Source organism: Pseudochaenichthys georgianus, chromosome 20 (assembly GCF_902827115.2).
Source record: "Pseudochaenichthys georgianus chromosome 20, fPseGeo1.2, whole genome shotgun sequence".
NCBI classification, from domain to species: Eukaryota; Metazoa; Chordata; class Actinopteri; order Perciformes; family Channichthyidae; genus Pseudochaenichthys; species Pseudochaenichthys georgianus.
The window spans coordinates 2767107-2791919 of NC_047522.1; the positions used below are offsets into that span (position 1 = coordinate 2767107).

Sequence of the window (24813 nt, forward strand, 5' to 3'; positions counted from 1 at the left end):
CAGCAATACTCCTGGGAGAGGGAGCGAAAACACCTCCGTCACCAAAAGACTCAGCAAACAGACAGAAATCAGGACAACTAGGCTGGGAGAGGGAGTAGAAACACTGCCGTCGCCAACCAAGCCGACACAACCTGTCCGAACGAAGTCTCTGCGCAGCCAGCCGCAGCTCCTGGAGGACGGGTAATCCCGCGGCCCCGACTGGATGAGTCGCGAAGCTACACGCAGCCAGCTGTTTGCAGAGAATCCTTAACAAATGTTCCGAACGAACGAACGCTGTAGGCTAAAAAATGTAGCCAAGGTACTCTCGCGCAGCGAGAAGATGAAAAGGAACAGATCCTCTGTCGACACCGGCTGATGTAGCCGGTGTCACGTGGGTCACAGGTGACTTTGTTTATTGGTACTCGAGCTGCGCATGCACGCGATGGACATATCCAGTGCTAAAGCACCGCCTCTGGCGGTCAGTAGGGACGAAATAGAACCCTTTTATATATACAGTATATGTGTGAAACCCGTGCCTATTGCCAAGCACTGATGTTATATCTTTATATTTAAGGCCAAGCTCAAAGTAAAATCGATGAACCACTCCATTGTTGTGGTTTCTGTGTTGCCGTAGCAGCCGAACTGACCAGGAAGTACTAAATGAAAATTATTGCGATATCTCGCAAAACATTTTTATATTTTTAATTATTTTTTTGTTCTTCTCCATGTCCCCTAGGGGGCTGTGATTCCTCATAAAACTACGGTGGCTGGGAAGTGCAATGGACAATTACAAAAGTGTGAAACACTTTAACAAAGCTTGAGACAAATTTACATTTTATAAAACAAAATTAACATTAGCAAAAACACTTTTTACAAGGAAAACAATTTTAACATTAACGAAAACAAATTAACAAGATGCAAAACACTTTTACAAAGCTAAAATCAAATTTACATTTTATAAAACACTTTTACCAAGGACAAAACTATTTAACATTAACAAAAACAAATTAACAAAATGCGAAACACTTTAGAAAGGGTTATTCCTCTCAAATCGCTGTAATTAACGCCATCAGGTTGGAACTTCGTGGACCTGGACAATTGTTTGGATACCGAACAATGTGGCAGGTACTAAAAACAAAAGTACAGTCTTCGAGTGAAGAGAGATGATGTTATGCATTTGCTCCGGGAGCTTAACCCTCGAGGCTGCGAGAGGAGATCTCGCAGAAGGTTATAAGGAGAACCTACCACTCAATGGGACCGAACTATATGTGGCATGCTGGACGGTTACAAACTTAAGCATTCGGTGTGGCCCTTTCAGGATGCATAGATGGATTTTCACGTAAAGTAGTATGGCTTGAATGTGGTCCAACAAAAACTATAACCCAAGAGTTATCGCTCAATATTTCCTCAAATGTGTGCGAAACTCGGTGTCATCCCCATGAGGCTGCGGACTGATTGTGGCACGGAGAACGGAATTATGGCTGCAATTCAGTGCACCCTACGTCCCCATCACCATGACTACTTACTCTGGAGCGCCAGCCACATGTATGGCAAACCATGACTAATCAGCGTATTGAGTCCTGGTGGTCCATATTAAGAAAGGGAAGGTAATGTCTATCAGATTATCTATTACTTGCCAACACTGTTCAGACAAACACATTTGCTTAGTGCTAAAGTGTATCAGTTTTTTATTATAATAGATATAATATATAGCCTGTAGTCTATGACCCAGACTATACAAGGCTTTCTTTAGAACTTATTTTTGGCCGAAATAAAGTTAGAAACTGTGAACATCTAAGCGTGGGTTTTGGATTGAACAGCGGCCCTGAGGGGACCTAGGCACTATAGGTTGTGAAGCAAATAAATGATTAAATAGACACTCAATGATTGTTGTGATTTTACTGGTAACCTTTTTAATGTCATTTGTAGAATTGTTGTATAGCCTATTGCTTAATAATTCACTTGAAAAGATATCAATTTCTATAGGTCTCAGTTCTGGATGGAGCTATATTGCAGACCTCCGAGATGCTGGACACTTTCAACGGGAGTCACGAGCATCAGTGCCTTCTGAGATTCTGCCTTCGTTGATGTATTCAGAAGGACTTGGATGAGTGTGTGAGACTGTGGAACAGTCACAGGATTCGCCCTTCCAGAACAGCATCATGTCCAGGAGGAGTGCCCAATGAACTGTACTACTTGCCACAGGTATTACATTGGTGATGGATTGATACTTCTTTGTCCTGTTTTTATCTTAAATGTAAATGTATTGTCTTCTATTTAACATAGATTTGGCTCCAGGGACTGTGGATTGAGATTGGAACAGGCAGAATTGGATGCTGTTCCTGAGACAAGCCTGTCTATAGCTCCATGTGGGGACCAACACATGCAGGAGTACTTGGACTTTTGCTATGGAGCGCAATGACCTGCAGAAGCCAGATAACTGGAGACTGCATCAGAACTGTACATGAAGCTGAAAGAATATGCTCAGTTATAAAGTAATCGAAAAGGTATTCAGATGTACTACAGTAGCACTGTTTCACCACTCCAATCAGATTTCAGGGCTCAACAATGCTTGGTTTCATGGTTTGTCAGACTGCATTTACTCTTTTCCCTGTGATGTATCCAAATGATTATGGTATTATCACAATATTTGTTTCAATGTTATTTATACGGCACCAAATCACAGCATAGTCATTAAAGTAAATATCTTAATCATTATAAAATATAACTGGAATAACAACAAACAACGCTCCAATTAGCAAGCACAAACAATGTTATGTTGTGTGTGTAATTGTGTGCAGAAAGAACATTTCTGTATAAGTCTTATTTCAACCATGTGGACTCACTGGAAACCTGAGAATGAATGACTGGATTTACAACAAAGAAGCTATGGTCGCAATGTGAAATTAGTAGAGCAAGTTCAGAGTATTTATAAGATTGTATAGGTACAGTATAGAACAATACTTTGATTTTGTCCCAAACTAAATGGACAACATGAGCTGTGAGAAAGAAAAAAAACACGCTAACAACGACTATATTAGACCCTCGAGAAAAACGCGATTCTGCGATCGCAGAAATTACGCATAGTCAGCAAAATGGCGCATATTTTTAAAAAGCCGCATATTTATCAAAAGGCCGCATAATCCCCGCATTTTTCCACACAAAATTGAAAAAAAAAAAAAGTTAACTCGGTCTTGATGATGCGCGACGTCATCAGCTCGCGCATCACAGAAGGTAAACAACACCGTAGAGTGAACGTGTGGAGCTCACACGAGTTTCTCTTCACCAAGATGAACAAATCTAATCCATCTCATTTACCGACGAACATTTCTGCTAAAGACCGGGCAAAGCAGTACCCCGATGTCTGGGGGGAAACTATTCTGCACCCCGTGCAACTGTGTTGGAGCATAAGAGAACATCGACGGTGACGACCCCACTTTGATTCATTCAAACATTCGAACATGCTTTCTGCTGCTGCGGACAAGAAGCCAAACAACTCACGTTCACCGAGGCATCGACCTCCAAAACCCTTTCGAGGGCTACAAGAAACGAAGTGAGTAGCCTACAAGATTGAAGCTGGTTTAGATAACGAACGAGTAAATGAAACAGAATGAGGCGGAGAAGTGTGTGTGTGTGTGTGTGTGTGTGTTGTGTGTGTGTGTGTGTGTGTGTGTGTGTGTGTGAGAGAGTGTGATTAAAATAGCCCAATTGCTTTTACAATAAATAAACATTGAATGTGTTTAATTGAAAAGTAAGGGGTTTAACGTTAGTGGCAGGTTGTGTGTGAGAGAATAAATAAATAAGACAGCCCAATATTTATTTTTTCCGCATATTTCGCAACTTCCCGCAATTTCACCGCATAAAATCACATAAAACCACGCATGTTTGATCGCATAATCAAGGATTTTAGCCCGCGTTTTTCTGGAGGGTCTAGTCATCCAGTCACATGACTTAAAAACAGCCAAATCCTGGAGAATTTTGCATTCCAAAGTCCATTTGGGATTTAAACACATTGTATGCGTCAAGGAGTGGTAGTTTCAATGTGTTGGAACAAGTGTTTGCCATTGGGAATGGAGAGTCATCAAGGAACTCTATTCCTGGCGATGGTTCAAATCCAGATGGGGGAAATGAAGTCAGCCCAGTCGCAAACATCAAAACATCCTCCAAAGACACAGCAGTCTGGCTTTCTGCAAAGAAAACATGTTCAGATACATTTGGCAATGTGTTTCCTGAAATAGTTATAAAAACAGCGATTTACAAACCTTCACAATCGAGGAGATAGTCTGCCCAGTAGCCCAAAGTGTGGCTTTCCCTAAGCCTCCTGTTACTCCCTGGTGGATTGAGGTCAGGCTTGAAGAGTCGCTCAAGTTCCAGAGCAGTAAGTCGCTTTTCAGAGTGGCACAGGACCGGGGCCAGCAGAGTAGGGTGTTGCTGTAGTGCGTTTAAAAACTGAAGGGCTGAAAGACCCTCCTTGAATCTGAAGAGTGAGCAAAAAAATAATTCATCACATTTAAATTCCTAAAACAAGGGGGGGGGTGGCATGAGCACTTAAAGATTGGCACAAGACAGGCAGGGAAACGAGAGACGGACATCCCATATCAGTTATACTACACAGGCACACATTTTGACACTGACTAATTTCTAACAGATAAACATAGAATAAACCAAAGAGGGGGACCATGAGGCATTTTAAACAAAAATTCTTACATACATTTAAAAAAAATCACATGAATACAAATATGATCTTACCTGTCAATTACAGATGAGTTTCGGCCAATAATGTACCACTGGAGGTAGTCTGACACAATTCCTTTCTTTCCTTCAACAGAAGCCACATGTCTCAGACAACCTGCTGTCTGTAACTTTGTGCTGTGTCTCATGGTCATTTCTCGCAAGGCACTGAGGCAGCATTCTCAATCTGAAGATTATAAAATGGACAAACAATCCAGTCAATAACTGCATGTACTGTATATTCTTGCCATTTTTGTTCCATTACAAGTTTTATATATTACCATTACTACTATCCGTGTGCAATATATACCTGGCTGCTAAATCCTCTACGACAGGATGTGTTTTTTGTAAATTGTGTTTGTGTTTCTTTAATAGTTTTTAATCATTCTTCTTAGGTAACATTAAGCTGTCTTTGGCTCTTTTCTGCTCCAGCAATGTAAATGTTCTCTCTGTGGGACTAAAAAGGGTATTCTGATTCTGATCACAAAACAAAAAATGAAGCCAATTCGGTGTATGTGATAAAGGTAAAGTAAAGATGTCTCAAAACACTGCAGGAACTACATAATAATCCACCCTACCACACTGTTGCTGTATGCCATTCTCACCTCTTGTAAAGCTTTCCCTACTTCTTCATCAGTTATTAAATCAACTGTTGCTTTGAATGAAGGCTGGCCTGCAAGATAATGTACAAGATCTTCTGACAGGAAATGTAGCCCCGGACCTCCATGCACAACTGACACCGCAATCATCTTTCCTGCCAAGTAGTATTCATCCTCCCTAACAGCTGTGAATAAATGTATTCATATTGCAAAATTAAAACATTATTTATTATATACTTTAATGTACTGTAATGACACTCAAAGTTTTGGAAAATTGTTCAAGCAACAAATCATGTCATGTGATATATATGGTTAATGATCATTAACAATTGTATTAGTACACTTCTAACCGTATGCATTTGCATTGTAGACCAAGAAGCGGCGTCCGTCTGGTCCATCAAAAATGGGCCGGTCTTTCAGATTCTTCATCAGTAGAGATAACAACTCTCTCCTGGGACCACCTGAGTCATTTCCTTCTTCGAAAACACCAGCATCATCAGTGCCTTTTACCAGCATGTCACAGTTTTCTGAATACGATGTACACGAAACCTCTGACTGCTCCATCCCAAACATTAGCCCTTGAAATGTTGAACCGGCTGACTCTTCCATGATCAATAGGCTGTGACAGGTTAGCAATAATGGCAGGTAATGTAACGTTCATCTCCTCCCTGTAAAGGACACAAAGTGACCTTATTAGTGGATATTCCAGAGGGTGCAAAAACAGTTAAAAAAATTATTTTTGTACCAGAAATATTGTACAGAGAATTTTTTTTTAATGCCACTGTAATAGCTGTCCGTTTACATTTCAGTGTCCAATAAACTCGTCATGTTGACTGCAACCAGCTCCTCGTCCTCTTCTTCAACACATGGTGCATACAGGTCTGTGTATGTACTGTTAGGAAATGATAATTCCCATGTTAAAACATCTTACAAACAAAAATGTCTTTCTCGTGTAAGTGAGTCACTAACATTTGTACTTACCTGTAGCAAGTAGTCTTGTCTGTATTTGTTTTGGGTGGACCCATATCCTCAGTATCAGATATTACTATCTGAAATACAAATACAAATGTCTGTAACAAAACAACATTGAACGTTAGAAACATCAGGCTTCCACAATCTGCCTCAATACCTGTCCAGGCTGAGTTGTGGATGAATGTCCAAGTGCCTTCCTGAAACATGATGAAATTGATAAAATTATTAACTTCATTATACAGGGTATAGTTAAGTTTTAAGTAACATTTAGAGGTAGGGGGAACCATAAGATTTATAAATAAATATGAAATTAGATGACATGTATAGTATTTTTGTATCCATGTTCACCAGAGAAAATGCTGTGGCCTATTCTTATCATCCACTTAAAGATAAATTACTTATTTTGTAAAAATAAGTACAAACTTACCCTTAATTTTCAGGTTTGTGCTTTGGAGTACTTTTGTTTCGTGGTTCAAATTCAAATACCTGAGAGTAAAAGTGTACAATTATCAACAGCTTCCATTATTATTCCCTTACCACATATGTCTATCAACAGTGAAACGTTATTAGTAATTGTAACTGCCAAGTTGGTTCTTCTAAAATATTGACCAGAATATAGATTTCCTGCTTAAAATCAAATGTATATCAAATAAATAAATGAACATTAAAATAAAAATCATTTACGCACCACAGTGTCAGCCTGATTGAATTCAGCTGTGCTCCTAGATGTGATGACAATATCCGAATCAGAGTCTGAGGTATCATCCCCTGTAGTAAAAGCAAAACGTTCAACACATTATTATGTATGCTGCAGTAGAGGATGTTAACATGTACAAATATTGAATAATAACATCCACAAACCTCCTCTAAAATGTTTCTCAAGGCAAATGAAAAGGGTGATCCTGGCATATGCCTTTCCTAAGTCCTTTTTATATTCTGCCAATGTGAATGGCTTTTCTGAACCAGGCACATTGACAACCTCTGAGCAGTCTGGATACAAAAGGACGTACGGTCCTTCATCCATGTCCTTGTTAAAGGCTTTCATTTTCTGGACAGCTCGTTCCAGTATAGCAGGTGCTGCTACCTCCGGGTCTATAAACAACGGGAGTGTTTTCCCTCTCCGAGGCTTTAAATTAACTCCTTGTGGCGACATAATTCCTATGTTTATCTAGTAAAATAGCAGAGAGATATAAGTAATGACACACAGAGACACTGAGATTTGTATGAAACGGATAATGCAGCTTACCTGGACTCGTCTCTTTTCTTGTTTAAGTCTTCCTTTCCCACAGTTAAAAGACCGTTTCTCTTTTGACTTTGAGTTTCTGTACTCCATGAAAAGTGTATAGGATGGGCCTGGTTGTTCTGCTGCTATGAATAGTTCCAATACAAATGTAAAAATTAGCAGCTCCAACAATCAGCAATAGCAAGTGTGCATTAAGGTTTACGGAAAGCCTAAAATAAAAACTAGCATATTAGCTCAATGCGTTGCTATTCCGTTAAGACATGGATTGGTATTTGACTGATATTAAACTGCGATTGCACTTTTATTTACTGCATGTCTGACATTAGCATCACAAAGCTAGCGCAATACTACACTTACTTTGTTTAGCATTTTCCGGCTGTTTCGATGTCCCCTGCGCGCTTGGTACACCCGTCTGGTCCGTGTCCTTTAAACATTTCAGAGATCCTCCACACGAAAGGCAAAACCGTGTCACTTGTACCAGGTTGTTTCCACAAAACGGACAAAACATGTTTACCGAACGTAAACACACTCGTACGGTCTTTCCACCTAAACAAATTTAAATTTGAGTCAATCACTAAGACGTCACTTCCGGTATGATGGACATTCCCTTTCCGGTTTGATTCTGGTTTGTAAATGTGTTTCGGGACATGTTAATGTGTTTCGGGAAATGTTAAAGTGATTCGGGACATTTTAATTTGTTTCAGTTATGGTAAAAGTGTTTTGCATTTTGTTAATTTGTTTTCGTTAATGTTAAAGTTTTTTTTCCTTGGTAAAAGTGTTTTTGCTAATGTAATTTTGTTTTATAAAATGCAAATTTGTTTCAAGCTTTGTTAAAGTGTTTCACACTTTGTAATTGTCCATTGCACTTCCCAGCCACCGTATAAACTCCTCATAAAACTCCTCCAGCCGGCTGTCAGTAGCTAACTGTAGTGCAACTTTTTTTGTGATTTTCATCTTCTATGGTGGTGGTCTGCACTCATGCTATGCACACAGTTTACTAAGGAAAGGGATCAGGGTCATTTGTAGTAAGTAAGAATTATGGGTACCACTTTACAATAAGACTAGCCTTATAAAGGATTCATAAAGGGTTTATAATTAGGTTATGAATTAGGTTGTAAACACTTTATTAATCATTAAGAAGCATTTATAAACCAGTTCTAACTAGTTGTCATACATCAACACAGGCTCACTATTTAGCAAGATTACTAAGCCTTATATTGGCTACTTAGCGAGAATCAACTCAGTGAACAGATACCAAGGATGCTGGCTGATGAAGAAGACGAAGTAAGCTAGGTAGCCAATATAAGGCTTAGTCATCTTGCCAAATAGTGAGCCCACTTTTATCTGTACTGCTCAGTGTTATATTGGCTACTTAGCTTACTTCGTCTTCTTCATCAGCCAGCATCCTTGGTATCTGTTGCTCACTGAGTTGATTCCCCCCATCCATCTTGATGTTTCTTGGCATCTCTTTATGACCATTTATTTAGGAGTTACTAACATTTATAGTTGCCAACAGGGAGCCTTGTTGTAAAGTGTAAGACACATTCCCATGTATTAATGAGGTACTACCGTTTCTAATAAGGCTTAGCAGAACAGATAAATGTGGGCTCACTATTTGGCAAGCAACCGGTCACAGTTGCCCTGTTTATCTCGTGTCTTATAAAAGCTTATTAAGGATTTCTAAAGTGTTCACAACCTAATTAATTAAGTAATTACAAACTATTCGTAAACCCTTTTATAAGGGTAGTCTTATTGTAAAGTGGTACCGAATTCGGATACAAAATTCTAAAATACTTCTCATTTTTGTTCTTAATCCAGTTGCCAGGATCTGACCTAAAGGTGTCTCCTGTATCCACATGAACTTTGTAAGCTTTAGGAAATATATATTGTAACTTGTAAATATGTGTGTTGTTTCACTAAGACATAACCACTGTATAATTTGATGCTGAGGACTTAAAAGAAACCCATCCAAGGCCTCAGCACTATTCTCTTAATATAGAATACAATGGCTTCTACTGAATACCAGTTTCATTATCTCTGCAACAGACAAACAGGATAACCAAATACAAGTTAGCTACTTATCACAAGTAGGCTTTTAACATATGAGATGTAAAATAAAGTATATTTTCATCCCTGTCAGTCCATTTATAGCACTTTCTGTGTGTTCAATTGTAGACGTGCCTTCCTTTCGGTGGAATGCTGCTACACTTCCCAACCAAAGCACAGAGGAATTGACTTATGTTAATTAACGACCTTTGGTGTCAATCGTTCCAGGGATTATTTGCATATTCTCAAAATAGCACCATAAGTAGGAAAATCAACATCTGCACTTCTGTGAAACTCTGCTAGCTTCTCCCTCTTGAAACACTTCAGAGCACAACAAAACAAATCCTACAAATAACTATGCATGTTGAACAAATAACTGGAGCTTATGCAGTATGCTGATTAGCACCTTTCTTTGTGCAGCAAATTAGTAGGTACATGAACCCAAGCGCTCATTGTATAAATATAAAAGGAAAAGCATGGCTGTTTAAATATTTGGAACTTCTTATCACAATTCATTATGTCTTTTCACATAATTAACCACTTCTTGCACAAATAGCACTGTACATTCTGTATGTGTGTTCTGTATTTGTGTGAGGGGTATCGTAGTAGGACTTGTGTAAACATTTATAGATGGATAGTTTAAGTTTTGTGAAACTGGCCCTCATTTATCAAAACTTTAAAATGTTGAATGTACCGTGGAGACATGCAACAGCTGGTCTTTTAAGCCACTGTACTCATTTTTGGATGCCATCGTCACTTTTTCAGTTAAAGGTGTGGTAGGTAAGTTTCAGAAACCGGCTCGAGATACACTTGTTGTTATATTCCATGGAATGCTCTTAACATCCCGATAGCAATGAATATCTGAGGTGCTTTGACAAAAAATCCATTAAAAAAAATGTCATCTGTAGAAGCCGTAATACTGTAAAAAGTACAACCAATCCAATCGAGTGGATGGCCTACCTGCCTGTCAGCCTTCCATCGGGGCACAAACTTATCTCGTGCCCTCATTGGTCATGTGCGCGTTCGTGTGTGTTGGAGGAGGGGCTCTGAGAGGAAGTGGCAGATTTTCTCCGGTTGTGTATTTTCAAATTCTAGCGATCTCGAGCCGGTTTCTCAAACTTACCTACCCCACCTTTAAAGGCAAAATGATTGTGAGTAGAGTCAGATGACATTTCCTTTCAGTCTCGGCCGTGTTAGAGAGGTTTCTTTAGAAAAACAGCTAATGGTAATAACCTTAAATACCACCTCATCCCCCAAATGAACAAGAGATCCTATCAGTGCAGCATTATCTGTAGTCTGATGTCTGGCCCTTTGTATCCCTGATAGAAAATCCAGTTACATTTTCTATTAGGGATGTTGGAAAGAATGTCGAGGTCTGTCACTGCCATGTAAGAGTTTCTAAAGCGACAGACACAATCTGCACTCATATAGAAGGGTGGTCTTTTAATAATGTCACCGCATAATTGGTTTCTGGAACATTTCATGACATTAATTAACTAAATGGGCCTAAAGGCATCAGCGAGGGGCAGAGAGAGAGGAAGAAGGGAAAAGAGAGGCAGAGCAAGGTGCAATACAACAGATAGAGATCAGAAACCTTATCTCCTCAGTTCACAAGTCTGCTATTCACTCCTGGTCCTCCTCACCCTCACTCTCAAAGGTTTCCTTCTCTCCACTCAAACAAATCGACTTCACATTCACAGGCTGTCTCAGCACACGCTGGGTGTTTTCTGTGGGAGAACTGGAAACTGTAAACGCTCTGAGCGACAATCACACAGATGGAAACATTGGCATTTTTCATATCTCAAAGTCAAATGGATTGTCAGTGTGTACCTCAAGGGCTGCATTTGTGATTATATTTGAATCAAGTTTGAAAAAACCCACTAGGTTTGCACTCATTTTCACAATGATGTCCTCTCTTTGTTTCTACATCCTCACAATAATGTGAAAAATGCCATCATTACAAAGAAATCTGCCTTAAATCTGAACCTACCTTGAGTCGCCCTTGGATTAAATCACCATGCACATATATTTTGGGAGTTAACGAGACAAAAGTGATTGCTGAGCACATGTTGGGGTTTTCTCTCGGAAATTAATTACCTGTGTTATTATTCCAAAGAAGATTTGTTTTTCTATTTACTGACAGACCCTCCTCTTTCGGCTACTGGTACTGGATCTATTTGCGTTCCTGCATTATGTGTTGAAAGCAAGAACATAAAAGAAAGATATAAACAAATGAATCAGTATAAAACTGTGCTGGTATTTTGGACCCATCAATTTATTATTTATCTCATTACAGGAATGATTGTGTTGTCGTGTGGGTGGCATCCTTCCACATTATTAAACTCTACAGAACAGATAATGAAACTGTTATTCAGTATGCTGCGGTACATCTATAGAATAGTGATGATGCCATGATGGGTTTATTTTGAAAACATCAGCATCGCTGGATGCTATACGTAACTACAGTATGTCTTTGTTTAACGACTATTCACAAGTTACACAGAACTTAAAAGGAATTGGAAATACATAACTTCCTATGAAACGGATGTAATGCGCAAACACTTTTGCTTTGACCAAAAAAGTGTATTATTTTTGTTTTTATATTTCTGAAATGAAAACCTTTAAAACATATTTCCACACAGAGGAGTTCATATTTATATAGTCGATAAGGTCAGGGTTTAGCTTGAAGCAGCAGTGTTTTTACATATTCTCTCTAGGGTGCCACAAAGAGGAATTATAACCAAATGGCAGAGTTGCTTAGGAACAAAATCAAGCATATAGCACAGAATATTCCTGATAAAAATAACAAAGTATAAACAACATTTTCATTTGGGTTTACATTCAGTGCTGTGCAGTTAAAAAAGGAAATTGCATTAACGACAATGGCCACATTGGATCATTGGTGTGGTCTGAGTACCTTTCTGCTCTGAACTGAACTGAGTCTCCACTTATAGACAACTCCCTGGTACTGTTATGAAGAACATGGGTGATGGAGGAGGTGCAAGACACTTCCCATTTTACCCTGTACTTGTGGGGTGATGTACAGTGCAGAAAGACTCCTTTAACCACAGCAGCTACTTTTAAATTCCCATTTGCAAGGTGTTAGTCGCATGGTTGGACAGGCGAGGACAAAACAAAGCCAGAAACCGAGTCAGTGCTCAGGCCTTTTAGGCAGAAATAAGGTCATGAGGTGGAAGAGTGAGAGTAAAGTGAGCTTTATTTGATCCTTTACAGGTGCAGGTTCTACACAGAGACAAACCACACACCTCTGAGAAGGAAGGAAGTCAACTACACTCAAAAAAGTGAACTCTGTGAGTTGTTGAATCTAATGAATGCATCTTTACCCAATTTAATTGATATATCTGAGTTAGCTGTTTAAACCTAGTTGATTTAAGTATGGTCTTCTTAAAATGGATACCTGTTGAAACCACATATGCAGCTTGATTATCTCCAACGCAACACAGCTGTGTACATCGCACGGGGAGGCTCCCCTCAGGGATATATGATTGTGGCGCGGGCTTTTTTGCGGTGAGGAGGAAGGACAGGAGAAGCTGAAGAAGCAATTGCAGAGACCTCAGCGACATCCAAATGAATATGAGTGAGTATGTTTTTCCTATGCAACATTTTAAGTTGGTTTATAAACATATGGTTAGAATGTGGAATTGAGAGTGTTGTAACTCCCAGAAATATCTGCAATATTTTAGCATATGGCAGCTAAGGTTGGCTAGCTGGAAAGCTAGCTAACTAACTTAATGCTAGCCAGCAGAAATAGATCACAGTAGCAACCAAACAGTTTTAAATTGAATTAGAAATGACTGACTGAAATAAGTACGTTTTGACTGAAGTGAATACCCAAGTGGTTCAGACTTGTGTGTTGTGACATTTTCATTTAATATTGTGAAAGTGGCGCGAAGATGGCTGTTGGTCAGGTTTAGGGGTATGTGTTTGACTGTCAGTGAGCAGGACCGGCTATTAACCGGCGGCAACTGAGCTGCCTGTGGCGGGGGAAGACAGAAGCTTGCAGATAAAGAACAGACTGTGTGATAGCAGTTATTTTATGCACCACTAATGTTACAGTGTGAGGACTAGCTTGCTAACGGTAAAGCAGCTAGTGATTGGGTGAGTGAGAGAGGGAGCTGGGCTCAGTGATGCAAATTAGTCGCTTTTCGGCGCCTCCCGCTTTTTTAACACTGATTTGGGTGACTTGTGTAAATTGTGGAGAACCGAAGAGTTTTCGTGTGTGGGGGGGGGGGGTTGGAGTCCGTCAGTCCGACTGACGGACAACTTCTCACTTCAAAAAAGAAGAAGAAATCAAATCTAGACCGCAAAATAATTAAACCTACCTGTTTTTCCTGGCCAATAATAGGTTCCTTAAACACAACACGTGCGTAACGTGTCTTCACGTGGTATATGTCTGAAAGGAGTTCTGGCGGAGAGCACCGCTCCGGCTCTTCAAATATTGCAGTACCCATAAGGAGCCGTACACACCGCAGTGTTTGCGTGGCTGTGTCTTTAGTTGTAAGTACAGTGGCGATCTGTTGGTATTAGCATCTGGTTAGCTAGCTATGCTAACGGATTTAAAGAGCTTTTCTACAACCAGGTGGAAGAGAGCTCTCTCCTGAGGCTCAAATAACCTCAGCTCAGTGAGGTTAAGGCACACCTTGATATGATAATTATAGTTATTAATGAGACATTAGAGACTAAATGAAAAACAGGTATAAAATACTATATGACGGTAACAAAAAAGTTGTTAAAAATAACAAGTTTAGAGTTTAAAAGGGGAGTGATTTGTAAAATATCCAAAAATAAAAATCTGCCTACAGTTCTGTTTTATATGGGTGTTGAAAGATGTATCCATAGATCTCTTCGTTTTGCTCTCAAAGTGCACCAGATTGATGCTTTTAACTTCAATATTTAATTAAAAATCTTCCTGGGGGAACACGCCCCCTAGAGGTCTGATGACAGACAGTAATAGATGACATTATGGGAGGGACGACGACAATGTGGACCTCTGTCGCCTGTCAGCGCAACTTACATGATGCTGTTTAAAACATAATAATAAAGGGGCGGTGCCGGCAGTCAGCAAACCGAGCCGGCCGATCTCTGAATTTTAGAAAAGCGTTTTAGCCAATCAAAATGAAATATGCGAGACGCACCTAAAGTCGTGAACAAATTCTGTGCAGTCCCTCGCAAAGCGGTACATCTGGTCACCCTAGCTCCTGTGAATGACAATATATTGCAAAGACTGACTGACAATTCATGTGCTGGTGGTAACACATTTTTAAAAACTATATGCTGTTTTACCATTTAGTAAATATTTGAGTGAAAGTAGCCAGACCTGTACCAAACCCAGATGTTCGTATGTATTGAATTATAATCCATGTTCATATTTCATATACACCAAAAGAGTGCTTGTTCTACTTTCTAGTTAAAAAAATTTTTTGTTTAATATTTTTGTTTGTTTCATTTTCAGTTACATGTGGAAGTGTAAAGACTGTGCTGCAGAGGAAACCTCAAGATTTCAGCTATTGAAGCACTACAGGTTAAAACATGGCCACTTTGGCCGCAGACACCGTTATCCATGCACATATTCTAAATGCCCATGCACATTTAAAACTTGGAATGCCCTTCGAAGTCATCTATCCAGATCACATTTTGATCAAACATCACAAAAATCTGTAAATTTAACAACATTTACCTGCCATCATTGTTCTTGTAGTGGCATTGTCTCATTGAGAGAGTTTTTCGTTCATGTTAACAACCATCTCAAAAGGCACGAAACCATCTGTTGTGTGTTTGAAAGTTGTTCCTTTTCAACAAATATTTACGGAACATATCAATCACACAAGAACAGAAAGCACAATACACATACACTGAACAATTTCAAAGCTGGAATTGTGGGAAATGGAAGGGCAGATTCATTGAGTTGTACATTGGGAGATACATGCTTGATGAGATACTTCACGATGATGAACTTGAGGTTGGTGCATTGGTCCAAACGTCAGAGAACTTGCATAAAGTTATAGAACAGAAACTGGCATTTATTTTATTAAAACTTGAAAACTGTTTCCATGTACCAGGCTCTGCCATTGATGAGCTGCTAAATGAGTTGCACTATTTGATTAGTTCTTCTCTGGTGCCAGTATCCAACAACATTCTAGCTGGTTTCTTCAGTAACCATAACTTGCAAGTTGACCAATTGCTCATTAATGAGTTGGGCTGTACACTTTGTACGTCCAACCCTCTGTCAAAAGCGTTACAAAAGGAAGGACCTTTAGCCACTGCTTTTAAGAGGAAGCAATACTACAAGGATCATTTCAATATTGTTGATCCAGTTCAGTACATACTTGATGCAAAGACTAAAAGAAGTTTTCAGTATGTCCCTTTGCTAAAGGTTTTACATCAGCTACTTAATCAAAATGATGTGCTTAGCAAGGTTGTTGAAAAGAGAAGAGAGCAACAGGTAGTGAGTGACCACCTTCACTATAAATCTTTTGAAGATGGCCAGTACTTCAAGAACAATGATTTTCTGTCAGGGGGGGAACTGAGAATCTCGATCTGTCTATACGTAGATGACTTTGAAGTGTGCAACCCACTCGGTACTTCACGTAAAACACACAAACTCTGTGCTGTCTATTGGATTTTGGGAAATTTGCCTCCTGGCAGCCATTCCTCTTTGACCTCAATATACCTGGCTCTTTTATGTAGAAGTGATGACGTGAAGACCTTTGGCTATTGCAAAGTATTTGAACCATTACTCCAAGACTTTGTTACATTGGAGCGGCAGGGTGTTTTTGTCTCACAACTGGGTACATTTGTGAAAGGGACACTTCAGTGTGTAGTGTCAGACAACCTTGCAGCACATGGAATAGCTGGATTTGTGGAAAGTTTCTCAGGCCCATATGCCTGTAGGTTTTGTACAGCTCAGCGAGCTGAAACTCAGGTTAAAGAAGTGAAATCGGGTGCATTTACCCCAAGAAACAAGGAGCTTCATCAAGTCCATATTAATACTGCACAGGCAAAAGGAGGTAGCTTTTTTGGTGTAAAAAAGCGTGTATTTTCACAGAAAGACTTGCCCATTTCAGTGTCACATCAGGGTATCCTCCTGATGTTGTCCATGATCTTTTTGAGGGCATAGTCCCAGTAGAGCTTGCACTGTGCCTTGGTGTGCTTATTTCCAAAAAGTTTTGTACGCTTGAAAACCTCAACAAGAGCATCAAAAACTTTCCATACAAGTGGGGGGACAAAAAAAACCGACCTCATTTGGTCCCAGTTAATTTTGTCCGAAACAAAATAATTGGTGGCAACGCGCACGAAAATTGGTGTTTATTGAGGTTATTGCCGTTTATGATTGGGCAGTTGATCCCTGAAGACGAACCAGCTTAGAAAGTGATTCTAGACTTGAAACATATTGTAGAGCTTGTTGTTGCACCTATCCACTGTGAGGAGTCTGTGGCATATTTAGAGTTTAAAATCTCAGAGCACAGACAGAGATACCAAGAAGTATTTCCAGATCAGCGACTCTTGCCAAAACATCACTTTTTGGAACATTACCCGGAAATGATTAAGCTGTTCGGCCCCATTGTGATGTTTTGGACTATGCGTTTTGAGGCCAAGCACAGTTATTTCAAACAGGTTGTAAGACACACAAAGTGTTTCAAGAACATTACACTGTCTCTGGCAAATAAGCACCAGCTGATGATTGGCTATCACATGCACACAAGGAGTAATGAGAGGTCAGCCTTTGACGTGTCAAACGTCTCAACAATTCCATTAGATATCATGCAAGAATCATTCAAATATAAATATTTACACAACACATAATTAAATATGTTACTAAAGTTTAAAGAATACTTCCATCACACTAACCCAGTGCTTTCAATGCCTATGATACCTCTACTGATGATGACTGGATCTGCCTCGAATTGTATTACCTGCTGTTTAAAAAATATATATCTTCTTCTGTCTTTTCTTTAGAGTAACCTCTTGACAAGTATGGCCACTTCTGCAGTGCTTTGCATCATTCTAGGAGAAAATGACTCTGCAAAAGTAACCCTGCCTTTGGGAATACCAAGCTCTGTTGAGGAACTTCAAAGTGAGATTAAGAGACAATGTGAGGTGTTTGGAGACTTTAGACTGCAATACAAGGACCTTGATTTTGATGAGTTTATAAACCTTACCTCCACCTCAGACATTCAAAATAAGGGGAAAATCAAAGTAATTTACCCCCCAAGTGCTTTATCTACAGGCAGTCCTGGCTTCTCTGCACGGACATCCTGCCAGGATGAGATCAATTCAATCTCATCTGTGGACACTGATCTTCCCTCATCTTCTGATTCTTCGTCAACATCATCCCTCAGAAGTGCGCCATGGCCAAACGCCTTTCCTGTGCCGGAGTTTGTCTATGATGTTGAGATCCAACTCCAGCGTGCCAATAGTGACTTTCAAAGTAATGGTACCCTCTTCAGTCCTAATCCAAGAATGAAGTCAGATATTTTTGAAACTTTGGCATCACAGATTGTGAAATATAAAGCATATCCCTCAAGTGCTGAATTTGATTCGGTAGCTGAAGCACTTGTGAAAAAGCACCCATGTTTAAGGGAGCAAGGCTCTGTTACTGGCTTTTATGGTTGGAAGATCAGTTTGAAATTCAAGATGGGAAACTACCGCACTAAGCTGCGCAACATTGGATGTTCAGAGCTGACTGTCAATTCTTTAAAGCGTCAACAGGATGATCAACGCACATCTCGCAATCAAGTGAAGAAACCTAAAAGAGCCGAGGTTAACTACTATCCAGACTATCCAACAGGACAAACCAAACAGAGCCTAGAGGAAGAGAGGCTGGCACTACTGTCCGAGGCACATAAGAACAATAACCAACAGGTGGTGAAGGATAAAATGGAGAGGACATTTGCCTATAGGCGTCATGAGGTGATTGAAGACAAGCCATTCATTGCCGAATTCAAAAGAAGGTGGCCGGCTCTCTTTTCTGAGCGTGAGGTCAGTCATATATTTTGTTGATAACTTAATTATTATATTTGACAAGGGGGTTCAATTTAAAAAAACATTTTACCAATAGTGAATATTGTTTATCATAAATCAATTTAACGTTCCTTGTACATGTGATGCAGTTTGCCAGAAAACATTAGGGCAAATGCGTCCAAAGTCTGGCCACATGCACTTATGTTTGTCATTGGAACCTGACTACAGAATCATACTAAGAAATTAACCTAACTTTCATGTTAAATGATAGCTTTGAGAAAAATAATTATTCTATATTTTCATTATTTTATCATTCTTACAATGCTTTGACAAAAAATCATCAGGAAGTAAAAAAAAAATGTCATGGCTGAATTATTCCATTAACTATTACTGTGGTGCTGCAGCCAACGAGAAAATGTGTTGATTTTATGATTTGATCTGTGTTTGTCTTAAATGTTTGTAGGTGGAAGCCGAGTTTGCTCGCATCACCACTGTCCCACTGAGATCGAAGTTCATGCAGCAGCTAGATCACCACTCCTCCAAGCTGTTAAGGATTTTCCAGAAAAAAGGGGGTGCCGCTGGGCAGAAAATAAGGAATATCATGGCAGAATACGACAAGGTGTGTTATCTCACAAATGCCTGGTTATTAGAATATTTGTTTTGTTTAAATTCATTTTATTGTATTTATTGTGCAGTTGTATTACTTAAGCATGCAGTAAAATATTGGAGACATGTGGCTGATGGAAGACATTTTAAGTCATGTTCACACAAAGTTTAAAATGTACTTGATCACGTCATTTTCAAAATGAAAATGAATAAATTAATTGTATTTTCATCTAAATAGATATGCATATTTGTGTACCTTTTCTGTGGAATGTAGTAATACATAGTGTTTCATGAATGCAAATTCACATCAGTTAGTCTTTAAAGCAGAAGTTTGGCTTTTTTGAATTGCAATAATTTGATTTACTGTGCTGTAGATGGTAGTGAAAACATGATTATACTGAAACATATTTCTAAGATTATCATAATGCTTAGTTCCCAGTTAAATAAATACAGTGTCTTGGATTATAACATAAATACTTTTAAAGTACAACTCACTACCTAGTAATAACCAGGTGCATTCTGGTTTGCATTCCAGGTGCTTCTTGTGGTATGAGAACTTGTACTCCAGTTGAATGCACATTCGGCCCTTCATAATAAAATGCACTTAGACACTGCCTGTAAATGTAAAAAATGGTATGAAGTTGCATGTAAAAAATATAGTTAGCTTGTGCATTAATGCATCTAGTGTTAAATGCTGCACAATGTAAAAATACTATTCCCCCACTTACACATTTCCTTTGTTACAGAATGACGCCATCGAGACAAGGAGAGCCTGCGTTATAAAAGCACTAATTGTGTACCTTAATGAAGACCCCGAAAGCCTGATTAGAGAGTACCTCGTAAGTATTTGTGCCTCTGCTTTCCACCATCCGGAAACAAAAAAAGTGATTTATTTCGTACTTTTTTGAGCTGGTTTTAAACAAACTAATGGCACCACAGGTTTGAAAGAGCAATCGGAAAATAATCCATATGAATGCATAGTAAAATTCCCTTTTTCAAACAAACTATCAACAGCAGTTTGTCGACTGTTGCTTGAAACTGTTGAGTTTCTCAAATTTTGAAGTTTTGCAAAACCATTTTCATATCCATGGTTAACTAAATACCCACAAGCCCCTAGCAGATACCGTCAACAACTAGAAAAGCTACACCCAATGTAGCCTGCAGGAATGCTTATCTGGGAGCTGTATATGTTACTTTGAAAAAGTGTTGCTTTTTTCCCTTGTGTGTGCAAGTCTGGCTGATGGTCTATTTTTTCTGCCTTTTAGGATGTTGAGACTGACCAGTGTGTAGATGAGATGGTCTTGGGAATCTTCGCCATAAAGAAGGAAGGTGCAGAGCCAACAGATTCCCTCGCAGATGTGGGGATTGTAATTGAAGGTGTGGAAGTGCTGAACGATCTTCAAAACATTGCGAACGCACTGGCAATTTTATTTGGACTCACATATGCATTGGACTTGAGCTATCCAAAAAACCTGAGATGCACGTTTGAGGTTCTTCAAAAAATCCTGATGGAAATGGATGTTCGCCACCTGTCAACAAAGGCTCAAGTGCTGAAAAACAAACTGTTTGAATGAACTATTTGAACACTACAAGTGGAACGCTTTGAAACGTCACGTTGGAAATCTTGGAGCAGGGGTTTTATCCAAATATTTCGGAGGGAATTGTATCTATGGAACTGAATGTTACTGAATAGGAATGTTACAAATGATTCATGTCGGACAGTTTGTACGTACAAGTTGCAGTTTGGGCTATGTGGTTAAAACATGGTGCTCTTTTGAAAATTGTTGTTGCTTGCTAAATGTTGTGCAACTTTTTCTATTAAGGTGATGGCAAACTAATTCTGTATATTTACCAAGTCAATAATATACTACCGTATCCAGCTAAGAGCAACATTAGCATGGAAATGTCTGTTCTGACAAGTGTGTTTCTAATATTTACTGATCTTTTAGCTCTGTTTTGGTCTCAATACTGTTGAAGGTTATCTCGCTCCTCGGCTGCTGGATGTTTAGTTTTCCTCTCCAGCTTGTTGCTAATGTTGGGGGCCAGGTGCTTCGTCGCCCGCTTAATGATAAACGTGGAGGGAATTGAGTGTATCAGAACAGGGGGGTATACTGCGAAGCAGGATTTTCGCTTAGCCGGCTAAATTCAGGGAAAACTCCGGCTTTCCGGTCCTACGAAGCTGGTTCTCTTTTTAGCAGGCTAGATCTCCATGGTAATATATGCTAAGCAGCTAACCTGGTCGGGACCAGGTTAGGTTGCAGGCTAAGAGCTCAACTCAGTGAAAGCACCGCCTGCTGACCAATCAGAGCTCAGTGTGCGGAGTTTAAAGCGATCAAGTCATATTACAGGAGAAAGGAAATACAGAAAAACTGCCGTCGCAGGAAAGACGGCCGGCAAAAATCACCGACTGTGTGAACGTGAACATTAATAGAATATCACCTCCATCTTCAGAGCAATCTGACTATTATAACATTAGCGTTAAGAAAGCTTACTTAAATATCGGCCACAACATAAGTCACCGGATCAGAGTACATTAAGTACAGTCCGCGGCATATCACTTCATAATGTATCATATATCTCCTTATCTGAGTCAGCTGAGCCGTATCTGGCCGTGCAACACTCACAGCGTCACATACTGTATGCAGAAGTATTATTTTAAGCAACACATAAGTTGACGAAACACTCGAGACAAATGTAATTGAAGTCAGATCGTGTTTTAGACGGGGCAGTGAGATCATAAACCTGTTAATGTACGCATTCAAACACTTTTTCTTTTACCAGCTGTATTCACCTTGCAGGTGCAGCTCTGTGGCTTTGATCCTGGATAAAGTGTTTAAGTCATGGATGTTTAAAGTTTAACTTCTTCATTTTTGACTAGTATTAAAGTTCACTTTTCATTCAGGAAGTATGACGCTGCGCTGTCAGTGCGCTTCTCCATGTTTGTGATTGGTCGAATGCTCCAGATACCACCCCTTTCATGTGAACGCGCACCTAACTAGATAGGACACGGCTGGCTTGAGCGATCCACTTGATAACCAGCGTCGTAGTACAGTTTAGCGAGAGCGCGTATGTTTTGGATTAAGCCAACCGGCTAACTCAAACATATCCAGGTTAGGTTGAACCAGGTTCGCAGTATAGGCCCCTGGCTTGCCGAATTTTTTGGGATTTAATGTGAAGAATTAGACGACACCAAACAGAAAATATGCTATAAAACCAAAACAATAATCTAGAAAACTATGGTTTCCGGTTTTCATTATCTCCATAGCAACAGTTGATGACAAGAGACATTTATAAACGTTTTACACATTTTGTAGTTTACTTTTCTATTTTCGTGACGATTTACATGCGATTTAGTTGCAGTTTGGGCTATATGTGGTTAAAAGATGGTGCTCTTTTGAACATTTTTGTTGCTAGCTAAATGTTGTGCAACTTCAACCTTTTGTGTTTGTTGATAAGACATGATACAAAGAAGTCTTTAAGAGTTTCCATGATTTTAAACCTGGTTGCCTATGGTTATATCACGTTTGATGTGAAATAAATGTATTTTTTTCACTGAACAAAAGTCAGTTAATTTGAATTTACTTAACTACACTTCGTGGAATTTGTTGACATAGTCTGGTTTAGTAAGTGAACTTAAAATGACTTCCATTATAGCAATGAATAACAGTTAAGTAACACGGAATGCAGTATTTTCCAAAATGATTTAAGTTGGAACTACACATTAAAGTTAAGTTGATCTTACTAAATACAGTTGAGTATAGCAGATCTTACTTTTAAGTAAAATGAATATAGGTGAGTTAAGTTGGTATTATATAATATCTTTATGTTGGCATTAATAAAAAAATCAAGTATGTCTAAAGAAACTGCACTGTTGATGTAATATTGCTCAGTTAAGTTAGCTGGACGGGTATTGTTGAAGTTAATTAACACGGTCGTGTTGGCTGAACATAAGTTAGTTATATTCTTCTTACTAGTGTTATTTAATTATAACCTACTCAACTCAGTTTCATGGAATTTGTTGACATAACTTTATTAAGTAAGTCCAAGAAATTATTTTTTTGAGTGTAGAGCAGTGTTTCTCAAACGTTTTCATACCAAGGACCACTTAACCAATAAAAAAATACTCGCGGACCACCTAACTCCACAAATATCCAAAAACACATCGTTTTTTACAAATCGCCTGCAAATGGTACAAACAAGTGGCAACATGTGTGATGAAGGTGTTGCGCTGGGCTTTATCATGCAATCGAAAGTGAAACTTAAGCTCGCTCCATTGCGGAGATATTCCTGCGAGAGTGCGGAAAACTTACATTTATTTATTTATTTCAAATGTGAAATTTTACCAATATACTCACGGACCACCAGTGGTCCGCGGACCACACTTTGAGAAGCACTGAACTAGAGTAAGAGAAAGGTCAGAATGGGGGCATGCTTTACACAGGTCACACTTACAGGCTTCATTTTGGTGTCTATGTGGCAATGTTATTATTTAATTTCAATCTTCTTCCCCCTGTAAATGATTTTGCATTAAATGTGCTGCACTGACGATGAAAAACGGACTTGTTGAGCATATATTGTGACGAATGCAACTGAACAATTTCATTATGCAGACAAGACAAAACAAAAGAACGCTATCGTGGTATTTCAGGAAATGTTACTTTTGCATAGGCAGACACCATTGATCTTTATGTTGTGCATGGGTAACACAATCTTCCTTAAACACGAAATAATTAGCCGGTTTACTGATTTTTATGGTTCAAAGTTCTCATTCTTAACCGGTTCATTCTGTATCCAGCACGGACTCACCTCAAAGACATCGATCTTCATCTCTCACGGTTTACATTTAGGTAGAAGACATTGGATTTTTGTATTAAAAGTCAAATCTCATCATGTGAAGCAACATTTTTGGACATTACCTTGGTCGCGCTTTATGACTGAGTGGAGAATAAGGGCCTGGAAAATTGAAAACACTAATTGCATTTCAGTGTGTGATAAAAAGAAGGACAACTGCTTGAGCCAGAGACCTGTAAGGAACATTAAAGTCTATGAAGGAGCTGGAATAATAAAAAGCTGTTGAGCTCATTAACTTTCCCTCCTTCCTCCCCTGCTCGTGGTTCTCCCTCTGTGATCTCCTCTAACTTTTCATTCTCGTGCTTTCTTCTCCCATCCTTCACCTCATTTGCAAATATAAGAATATTGTGTCACCTTGTTCTACTTACTTCACCCCCTCTTGCAACAAGATGATTATAAAGTATGTTTCATCTTGGTAGCATACTGTTTAATGCTAATGACTGATCACATTACCCATTTCCTTTATCATCTCAAGTGCCATAGCGACCCCAAACTCAGCCAATCCCATCGCTTGTAATTAATGAGTGTACCGTTAACGATCTTATGCACACGCTCTACTGACTGATGGAATGTTTTGGGAATGTGTCACTGTGGTTATTGGGCGTCTCGTTAATGATGGAGCATCTCTTCCACCTGGGGGGTGGGGGGAGGGGGGGGTGGTTGGAGCGTGTCCGAGCAGGTGTGTCCGAGTCTTTAGAGATGGCTAATTAAAATTGAGTGCTGATCGCCATCAGATCTGAATCAGGGTGTCCCCTCATTGAAAAAAGAAGGAGATTCATCAAACTTGTGTCAACAATGCAGGTC

At 39.3% G+C, this 24813-nt stretch overlaps 3 long non-coding RNA genes across 3 annotated transcripts; all 3 read right to left on the reverse strand.

Annotated features, from left to right (window-relative positions):
• Positions 1 to 4002: 4002 nt before the first annotated feature.
• On the reverse strand, positions 4003 to 4844 carry LOC117466021 (uncharacterized). The gene is made up of 3 exons (XR_011645127.1): positions 4729 to 4844; positions 4242 to 4456; positions 4003 to 4166 (listed from the first exon to the last, which is right to left on the reverse strand). It is a non-coding gene; the product is annotated as an uncharacterized lncRNA (long non-coding RNA).
• A 1026-nt stretch (positions 4845 to 5870) lies between these two features.
• On the reverse strand, positions 5871 to 6365 carry LOC139435885 (uncharacterized). The gene is made up of 3 exons (XR_011645093.1): positions 6291 to 6365; positions 6112 to 6201; positions 5871 to 5977 (listed from the first exon to the last, which is right to left on the reverse strand). It is a non-coding gene; the product is annotated as an uncharacterized lncRNA (long non-coding RNA).
• A 366-nt stretch (positions 6366 to 6731) lies between these two features.
• Positions 6732 to 7364, reverse strand: LOC139435869 (uncharacterized). The gene is made up of 3 exons (XR_011645075.1): positions 7143 to 7364; positions 6970 to 7049; positions 6732 to 6767 (listed from the first exon to the last, which is right to left on the reverse strand). It is a non-coding gene; the product is annotated as an uncharacterized lncRNA (long non-coding RNA).
• Between the last annotated feature and the right edge of the window lie 17449 nt (positions 7365 to 24813).